General features: G+C 43.2%; 1 non-coding gene across 1 annotated transcript; it reads left to right on the top strand.

Annotated features, from left to right (window-relative positions):
- The first annotated feature begins 1352 nt into the window (after positions 1 to 1352).
- On the top strand, positions 1353 to 1483 carry LOC115062430. The gene has a single exon (XR_003842394.1). It is a non-coding gene; the product is annotated as a small nucleolar RNA SNORA18 (small nucleolar RNA).
- Positions 1484 to 10761: the final 9278 nt, after the last annotated feature.

Here is a 10761-nt window from a genome sequence, read left to right as displayed (position 1 = left end):
CCCTCCTTGAGATAATGCCCCTTACATGTTTTAGGCTATTTTAGAGACTTCTATGTAGCGAAAGAGCATCCTCCAACTTGTTACACTTCAGTGCTGGAATTATTAATATGTACTATCACATTTGGCTCTTTTTCCTTCCCTTCCCTTCCCTTCCCTTCCCTTCCCTTCCCTTCCCTTCCCTTCCCTTCCCTTCCCTTCCCTTCCCTTCCCTTCCCTTCCCTCCCCTTCCCTTCCCTTCCCTTCCCTTCCCTTCCCTTCCCTTCCCTTCCCTTCTCTTCTCTTCTCTTCTCTTCTCTTCTCTTCTCTTCTCTTCTCTCTTTTCCCTTCCCCCCCTCTCTGCCTCCCTTCTTCCCTCCCTTCCTCCCTTCCTCCCCCTTCCTTCCTTCCTTCCTCCCTTCCTTCTTTCCTCCCCCTGCTTTGGTTTATTTTAATAGGATTTCTCTGGGCAGCCCTAACTGTTCTGAAACTTGATCTGTAGACCAGGCTGGCCTTGAACTCAGAGATCTGCCTGCCTCTGCCTTCCTAGGGATGGGATTAAAGGCATATCCCACCACTACTCAGCTTTATTCTCTTTCTTAAAGCTGAGTTTTTCTTAAACATATCTAGATGAACATACATCTAATAACTAGCCTCGACTTCCTGAAAGAGACCAAATAAGCGACGACATTTGGAGCAGGCAGAAGAGGTGGATGTCAAGGTCCACTCACTGTTGTAAGAGACAGCATATGTAGGAATCCACATGACACCACTGCTAACAGCCCATTCAACCATTACTGTGAACACTAGCAATGGGCGAATCAGGCAGTGCACTGGTAGGATTCTAACAAAAGCCTGGGGTAAAGTTTGAGCTTCCCTAGAGGGAAGTCGACAGCATTATCTATCCTGGAGAATTCTTGAGAGAATCGACTGAGAAAATAATTCCTGAAATGCTTGCAGTGTTTGCTACAGAGGAAGTGTTCCATAAATGCTAGTTCTTAGTACTTAGATGCGTCCATGTTTCTTTCAGTAGCTGTTTCCTTAGTCCCGTCTGTACCCTGTTAGGTCTGTGGACATATCTTTAGAGGACCAGTGAAAGGGATAGAGTAAGCTGCAGAGGCAGCAGTTTTAGATGCAAACCTTTTTGCCATCAAACGTATTTATGGACAAAAAACTGTAGAGAAGCCGGGTGTGGTGGGGCAAAGAGGCAGAAGTAGGTGGATTTCTGTGAGTCTATGCCAACTTGGTATATAGTGAGACCCATTCTTAAAAAAAAAAAGTCCCTTGTGAGATGGGATAGGGAGGCTATGTGGCTTACCTGAATCAGTTTAGGAGAAAGTTATCCACTGAGAAAACAATAAGAAGTATCCAAAAATCTTGAGGTCTATCCCGATGGGGCTTCCCTAGTAGCCAGACGTCGTTGGAAACGCCTCATATAGTAACTTGTGGTTTTACTTGACTCACAGGACTGACTGTTAGGTCTGTGGGAAGGAACTACAAGACAGCTAACAGTATAAAACTGATGTGTCAATTTTTGTATTTTGTTTTTTTAACTTTAGGCACTGGCATTTCCTTCATAAAGATTTAAGAGTTCTGAGTGTTAGGATTGGACATGAGAAGACTCTTCAGAGATGTTGGGTGACACAAGCGAACCCTACCTTAATGGTTTAAAGATAATTTAAGAAGGCGCCCTAAAGTAGATTGAAGAAACCCCCAAATCTGGTGACCTGGATGGACAGCAAATCCCTCAATTTATTTGACTTAATCAGTAAAAGAGAACCTTTTGTATGAAGTCAGCATGTCTAGAGTTTCTAGTGCTTTATTTTTTAATTTGTACTTTGTTGAACTGCTCATCCTTTTTCTTGCTTTGTTTTCTCTTCTCTTTGCTGTTTCACCCCAGTTAACTGCCTGTGTAACCTGTAAGAGAAATTTGTGGAATTAGGCTGGTAGCAAAATAATAAAAGCAAGTGAATGAAAAGAAAAAAAAAAAAAAAAAGAAGTATCCAAAAAGACATTTGAATTGGTCCCCAGGACTCACATGGTAGAAAGAGGAAATCAACTTCACAGATTGTCCTATCATTTACACACACACACACACACACACACACACACACACACACACACTCACTCACACACACACTCCCCCAACACATGGCATACACACATGTGCATAAGCACACACACAATAAATAATGTAATAAAACTTCAAAAACAGGTCTGGTGTGATGGCTTAGCGGGTAAGAGCACTGACTGCTCTTCCGAAGGTCCTGTGTTCAAATCCCAGCAACCACATAGTGGCTCACAACCACCCGTAATGAGACCTGACACCCTCTTCTGGTGCGTCTAAAGACAGCTACTGTGCACTTACTTGCAATAATAAATCTTTGGGCCAGAGTGAGTGGTACTGACCGGAGCCATCAGGATTGACTGGAGCGGAGGGGTTGACCAGAGGGAGCAGAAGTCCTAAAAATTCAATTCCCAACAGCCACATGAAGGCTCACGAACATCTGTACAGCTACAGTGTATTCACATACATAAAATAAATAAGTAAATCTTAAAAAAAAAAAAAAAAAACCTTCCAAAAACAAAACAAAATGAATTCTTCCTGCCTGGGACAATGAATTAGGTTCTTTATTCTTGCCTATAATGAACAAGGCACAGTGAGACCGAAGCGTAAGCATTGTCCTACTGTTTCATACCAGGACATTACCATTCCTTTACTGTTTAAGATGGACATGAGACTCTCTGTCATAAAAGAAAGAACAGATCCACCCGTCAGCAGCTGGGCTTTGTGTCTGGGGATTGGGTAAAGCTGAGCTGAAGAGCTGTAAAGGATGGGTCACAAAGCAAGGTGCCTGAATTAGCAGGTAACTCTCTGTGAGTAAATCATCTGTGTGTTTCCTTGGCTGCTCACGCAGAATTTCTGTGTGTCTGAAGTGACACCATGAATCACTTGTCCTGTGATGAAAACAGAAGGGAGGAAAATAGGAAACAAAAGGAAGAGGATGGAAGGGAAAGGCAAGGCAAGGCGTGACCTGGAAGCTGGGGGGGCTGATCAAGAGCTGTTAGTGCTCCAGCTAGTGCTCCAGGGAGATTACTGAGAAATCTTCAGGTCAGATACTAGAGTGTGTAGTGGAAGCCAGTTCTGGAAGCGGCTCACAGTGCACAGGTGCTCCGTGGCATGGTCTGTGTTAAGAGCCTGTTACCTTCATTCATTTTAATTCTGCAGGCTGCTCTGTGTCATGATCCAGCCATGTCCACCCCACAGGTCCCTATTTACTTGCTTGACACTTTGTTGCGTGCACAGGTTTTGAAGATCTGGTCTGACATTTTGATACACGTATACACTGTTTGTTTGTTTACTTCTTTTTTTGTTTTTTTGTTTTCGAGACAGGGCTTCTCTGTGTAGCCCTGGCTGTCCTGGAACTCACTCTGTAGACCAGGCTATCCTGGAACTCAGAAATCTGCCTGCCTCTACCTCCCAAGTGCTGGGATTAAAGGCATGCACCACCATGCCCAGCTGTTTGTTTACTTTTTGAGATAGGATTTCTCTGTCTGGTCCTGGCTGTCCTGAAATTTTCTCTGTAGATCAGATTGGCCTGGAACTCAAAGATCCACTTGACTCTGCCTCCCCAGTGCTGGGATTAAAGGCAGTAAGGCATCATACCCAACTACGAGTATATATACTGCATGTTAATCAAATTCAAGGTAGTTATAGGCTGGGGAAGTGAGGACCTAAGTTCAAATTGCCAGCATTCTGAGCTTCCCAAAGCTACCTTCTAGGGGTAAAGATAGGTGAACTGTAGTCAGCCAGTCTAGCCAAATATGGTGAGCTTCTAGTCTACTGAGGGATTCTATTTTAAGATCTACTTAAGTAGAGAGTGATAGGGCAAGGACACTAAGTTTTGCTCTGTGCTCCACAAGCACAAACACATACACTCATATATACATACACACATAGTCACACACAGACATTCAAAGACACATACATATACACAAAGACACATAAACACATATAGTCACACACAGACACACAAAGACACATGCATATACACAAAGACTCACTTCTACACACCTCATGCACACATATATCCACAGACACACATGTACAACACACACAGACATGCATGCATACATACATACACAAATATATAGACAAGCACCTATATATGCAGACACATATATACACAGATTCACATACAAAAAAACATACACAGAGAAGCACACACATATATATAGCTACAGATACACACACACACCTAGCCATGTATACCCAAACACACACATGCATACTCACGTTCATTGTGGTAGTTCGTGTTACTATCATCATCGGATTCGTTATTCCTTTATGATGAAGACTTAGGGAAACCCTTCTTATATTAACTTACAACCATCTCGTAGAGGAGAAAACTGAAATTTAGGAAAGTTCCGATTTGATTCTCGATGCCCAGTCAAGAGCTGAAATTCAATTAGGTGACACAGGAGTTTTTCCTACTGGGTGACACTCCAGGAGCCAAAGGGTCATCCCAGCTCTCTTTAGTCCCCATAATCTGGGTGCCCGCAATCTAAAGACTCGGCTTCTGTCTCTAAAACAACAATCTGTGCTCTACAGCCTCACAGCGTCTTCCTCAGGGTGCAGGTAAGTAAAGGACAGAAGTAGTTTTGGGGTTACTCCCTTTTCGGGCAGGTTTTGGGGGACACGCCCTCCTTTACCTGTGGTCTTCCCATCTATCTGTATAATGGACCAACTGCCCTTCACTCCTTCTAGCCTTGGAAGTGTCTCATCTGGCGTCTTCATGCCTCTCTCGTTTCGTAGTGGGGATGCTCTGAATGTAGCCATCTGAGCTTTAGGCTTGAGTAATGTTGGTAATTTCCAAGCCTCATTATCTCGCTCCCTAGTGATTTGATTCTAAACAACTATATAGTTCCTAAGGGAGGCGGGCAGTGTGAACAACAGTGCTAGAATAGTTCCACTGGGGAGGGTGAGAGGTACCCAGAGTCTTAAATTTAGAACCTTAGTGATCGAAGCAGCAGACTTTGTTCCCGGGGTTCCAAGTTCGTGTCAAGGATGCAATGTTTTACAGTTGAGCCTGTTATTAAGTGGGGACTGGGTGACAGAGTATGACATAGTAAAGGATAGGGCAGTGTACTGTAGGTCCCTGTCTTAGTTATCTTAGTTAGTGTTTTTCTGCTGTCAACACTCACCATGACCAAGGCTCATCTTATAAAGGACAATATTTAATTGGGATTGGCTTATAGGTTCAGAGGTTCAGTCCCTTATCATCAAGGTGGGAGCATGGTAACATCCAGGCAGAGCTGAGAGTTCTACATCTTCATCTGAAGGCTGCTAGTGGAAGACTGGCTTCCAGGCAGCTAAGATGAGGGTATTAAAGCCCATACCCCCAGTGACACACCTACTCCAGCAAGCACAACCTCTTAGTAGTGCTACTCCCATAGCTCAGAGGTTAAGAGCACTGACTGCTCTTCCAGAGGTTCTGAGTTCAATCCCCAGCAACCACGTGTGTGTGTGTGTGTGTGTGTGTGTGTGTGTGTATGTGTGTGTGTTTGTGTGGCAGATGCCATAGTGTACAAGTGGAGGTGATTTTCCACTTGAAGAGCTGATTCTCACTTTTCACAGTATGCATTTAGTGAATGAAAATCAAGCTATCAGGCTTGGAGGCCAAGGTCTTTATTCATTGAGCCATCTTGTCATAAGGCTTATGTATTTAAATTGTATTTTTCAGACAGTCATTGAGGTTGTTTTTCTAGTTAGCTTTGTCAGCCTGAACTAGCCTAGAGTCATTTGGTTGGAACCTTTTGTTGAAGAAAATGCCTAGATCAGCTTGAGATATGGGCTTGTCTGTGGGGGATTGTGTTGATTATTAATATATGCAAGAGGGTTCAGCCCACTGTGGGTGGCACCATCCCTAGGCAGGGCAATCCTGGGCTATATAAGAAATCTAGCTAAGCATAAGCCTGTGAGTGAGCCAGAGAGCAATCCAGCAAAGAGAGTTCCTCTGTGATTCTTGCTTCCTGCTTCCTCCCTTGAGTTTCTGATCTGATTTCTCTCAACGATGAATTACGACTTGGAATTGTGAGTCAAATAAGTAGGTTTTGGTCAGACCATTTTTTTTTTTACAACATTAGAAAGGAAATGAGAACAGACACACATGTCTATAATCTCAGCACTCAGGATCCTGAGGCAGAAGGATTGCTCATTGGATGTCAGATTGAGTTACATATGGAAAATGTCACAAAACAAAATGTTTCTCTAGAAAGTACAGTTGAATTATCCCATACTTTCCTCCAAACGCTGGTAGAAATCCTCCTTCATTGAATGTAGGGGACTGGTTTTTTTTTTTTTTTTTTTTTTTTCAACCAATATCAGAGCAGACTCTATACTATTGCCTTGCTTCCAAGAGCTCAGCTTCAGCCTGTAGAGATGGTTTACTTTGGAAAGTAACAATGAGTTGGTAGTTAACAACAGTACTACTGCTATACCCAATGGACATCTTTGGGAATCTTTTGCATTAGGTTTCTGTTGTTTAGGCACGTGAAGAATTTACTCTTAGCTCATTCCTTTTGCCCAGTGACCAACTCTGATTATGAGATCTGAATTCTGATCTCCAGGATAATATGTCTAAACATGTCCCACAGAGCCACCACCATCAGCGTAGACTCCTTTGGGGTTATCAGGGGATTAACAGTGTCATATCTTGATTTTCAAGAGAGCTAACCAACCAGCAATTCTATGGCCAGCTTTCCACGATGGAAACTTATTATTGCAGTTTTCTTTGCTGCTTTTCTTTCTTTCTTTCTTTCTTTTTTTTTTTTTTTAAAGATTTATTTATTTATTATATGTAAGTACACTGTAGCTGTCTTCAGAAACTCCGGAAGAGGGCGTCAGATCTTGTTACGGATGGTTATGAGCCACCATGTGGTTGCTGGGATTTGAACTCCGGACCTTCGAAAGAGCAATCGGGTGTTCTTACCCACTGAGCCATCTCACCAGCCCGTTGCTTTTCTTTTTAATTATGTTCTTTCCTATTGACTTTCTTTAAAGCAAGTGCAGTTTTGTTTCTTTGTTTTTTGCCTTACTTCCTAGCTGTCTATTGCTGTCATCTCTTAATTGTAAACAAGCCAAGGATTCTGTCCCAGGTATCCCATGAATCCATTCACCTGTCCATTTAAATATTCTTTCTTCTTTCTGTTAATTTGATATTTTGTTTGGGGGGGTGCATTTATTTTCTTTTTTCATTTTTGAGTGTGTGTGTGTGTGTGTGTGTGTGTTTGGGTGTTTGCATAAATGTAAATGTGCTTGTGGGGGGCCAGAGGTTGATGTCTGGATGCTCAATTGCTTCTGTCTTATTCATAGAGGCAGGTCTCTCAATCTATCCCAGAGCTCACCAACATGACTTGTCTCACTAGTCAGCTTGTCCTGGGGCTCTTCCATCTCTATCATCTGAGGCTGGAATTACAGGTTGGCTGCCATACCCACCTGGCATATTTTACATGGATTCTGGAACTCTGACCTCTATTTCACCCTTATATGACAAGTGCTTTAACCACTGAGATATCTCTCCAGCTTCGCAGTGCAAAAATATAAAGGCAGAGCCTAATGGTTTCAAGTTATTACCCCTGAAATTGCTCCTTCTAAGATGCCTTCTTTATGTCTTCTCATGACATTGCATGTAAGGGCATCTTAACAATTTCCATAGTAATAACTTGTGCTCATCTGTCATGGTTTCAAGAGGCATCATACCAGGCCCCCTCAACTCTCTAGAGAGAGCACCATGTCAGCAAACTAGAAAAGTCCTATCTTCAAGAGTTCAAGAGTGGCTTGACCATCAGAACTGGACGCTCACCTTCCCAAGGACTTTCTAAGATCCCTCTCAGGGAGGAGTAAGTGCTGAAGAAAATGTGAGGGTGAAGATATATGCCTTGGCTTGCATTTGGTTGAGATGCATCCCTACATGTATGACATTGTCAATGAATACATAAAACATATTCCTGAAGGCCTTCCCAGGGCATGTCTGACTTGACAAAAGAAGATGACTAGGAACTGAAAACGACAAGTAGTGAACAGTTTGAAAACTATTTAAATTGCAATTTTCTTGCCTGGGGATCATCTGGTACAGTGGGTTGAGGAGGCAGACGTGACCAGTATTCCTGAGGAGAAAGAGAATGGGAAGCTTGGCGTTTCCTTATCTATGAAGTGAGGTTGCAGCGGAGACCAAGCATGCAGCAGAGACCTAGCAGCCTCCAAAGAGCCCTGTGTGACTCACCTTGCAGATGCTGAGCTGTGGAAAGTGTCACGCCACTGGTTTAGCAGCAGCCCCTCCCAATGCAAGGGAATCACACAGTGTTCATTTCTCTCAGACGTAAAAAAAGTTTAACCGTGGTGTGAAGGACAGTGAGAGTGTGACACACAAAACGTTAGTGCTCAGCAAGTATTGGGGGCTTTGCATGTCCTCCAGGTTTCCTCACAGAAAGGTAAGGGTTGGTGATTGGCTTTGGCCAATGGACCATTTCCAAGTCAAGGGAAAGAGAAGCACAGACCTTCCTTTGTTCTCTTCATCTCTAAGTTCAACATGGACTTATCCCAAGGATTGAAGGCTCTTTAGTCACCAAAGAAAACTACTGTGGGGAGTTGCTTGGCCTGAATTGGGTGTTTTGTCAATAAGACTCAAACATTTATGTGAAGCCACTGAGACCTCAGTCCATTGACTGCTGTGGCATGTGTTCAAGTGAAGACATGATCATTGCATTCTGTGTGGTTGCTTGGCTATCCACGGGCATGGCTTGAGTCAGAGAGCTTTGCTCATTCCCTGACCCCGACGGAGTGGCTTTACAGGGCTGAATTTCCATGACTTCATTTGTAAGAACTGGCAAAAGGGGCCAGAGAGATGGCTCAGTGGGTAAAGATGCTCACTGGGTGAGAAAGACAGCCTGAGCTCCATTCCTGGAGGCTGTGTAAAGGTAGGAGGAGGGAGGTGACTCTACAAAGCTGTCCTTTCCACATGCGCTGTGGCAATAACAATCCAGTTAAACCTTTTTGTTTAATTCAAAAAAATGAGTGGGTATCACAAGAGATTCTAATACTAAATTGTCAGATAATTTTAAGCAAGCTTTCGGTTGTCTAAACTCCAATCTCCTTACCAGTTAGGAATTGAAAATAATGTCCCCAGTGTTGTTCCCTATAGGTGGAACAACAATATGAACTAACCAGTACCCCCTGAGCTCGTGTCTCTAGCTGCATATGTAGCAGAAGATGGCCTAATCAGCCATCATTGGGAAGAGAGGCCCCTTGGTCCTGCCTGTCCTTCTAATCGGTGGAGATCACCATCTCTCTAGTTCATTCTGCTTCCTTTCCCAGACTGTTCTCAGTATAGGATACTTTTCCTTTTAAGGGAACCTAGACTCTTTTTGTTGTTGAGCTTGTAAAGGAGAAACTTTGCAGCAGAGTTAGGAGCACCTCTCTCTGTCTTTTGGGCTCTCTTTGTCTCTGTCTCTCTGCCTCTATCTCTCTGCCCTTGTCTCTCTGTCTCTCTGTTTCTCTCTCTGTGTATATGTGCATGCACGAGCATGTGCGCATGCTCAAACAAGGTACACCTAATTAAGGAAGAGAAACTGCTGCCGGAAGCGCAGGACAAAGTTAACTCCACACCTGAAGAACACTCCCCAATACACAGATAAACTTTGGAGAAACTACCTACCTAGTGTCCCGAAGAAAGCAGAAACAGTTTGTGAAGATAAACAGACCTGCTGAGAGCAACCGCGATCTCAGTCACTTATCTGAAACCAAACAAGGATTGATTGGCACAGAAAGTCTGCCGGTGAGAAGTCTCCTGAGAAGAAACCCGGGGAGCAGAGTTTCCTGTGGCTCTCCGAGTGCTCCTCAGCATACAGACACTGGGGATCTATGAAATAAGACATCTTGGGCAGGATCCCACGATGTACTAGGTTTGGGGGCAGGGGAGACAAATCAATTCCAGATAATGACAAATTGGATTTGTGTACAGAGTCCTTCTTCCTCTTTTCATGACTTCTTCCAGAATTTTGTGTTTTTTTTTTTTTTTTTTAGAAAGACTGGCGCCCCCAATAGAAAGGTAGAAAGAACCAACTGACTAGTTTCAAAACAAAACAAAATCCAACAAAGGCCCCTTTTTTCCTCAAAGACTATTCCCATGGAAAGTAAAAGCTGAACCGGCCCGAAATTACCTGACTGCAAAACAATGCTACTTTTATAAAAGACAGTTAGCTTTTCACTCACTCAATTTAAACATGGCTCCACAGAAACGGTCCAAGTCCTCAAAGAGGATGTGGTCTTCAGACTAGAGACCAAGGCAGAGAAATTTAAAGCTAAAAGGAATGTTTTTCTTTTGAGTGAACCAAAAAAACAAAAAAATCAGTAGCTCTATCCCTGCTTGGACTACGCCAGTGTACACAGTGAGATGCACTGTTCGGATATTGGCTGATGAGCCTTGTCTGATATCTTCTCTTGACTCTTCCAGCAATGGGTAGCTGCTTTGGTTCTGTGAAAAAAAAAATTTTTTTTTAAACGGGCTTAGTATCTGTAAAAGCACATTTAGATGTGTTTTGGGATCCTGCAGAGTTTACACTTAATAAAAACGTATTTACATTGAGATGGGCTCATTGCCAACTTACTCTTTGAAGACATGCACATCAGCTTTAGACCTGTAACAACAGGGAGGGAGAAAACCCAGCTTTGCCATTGGAAGGGATTCCTGGTTTTATTCTTTTCGTTAACATCAAGTGTGGGGA

The sequence above is a fragment of the Mus pahari genome, chromosome 17 (genome assembly GCF_900095145.1).
Source record: "Mus pahari chromosome 17, PAHARI_EIJ_v1.1, whole genome shotgun sequence".
Lineage (NCBI taxonomy): Eukaryota > Metazoa > Chordata > Mammalia > Rodentia > Muridae > Mus > Mus pahari.
The sequence above is the reverse complement of the archived record's forward strand: the minus strand, read 5'-3'. Positions and strand labels throughout refer to the sequence as shown.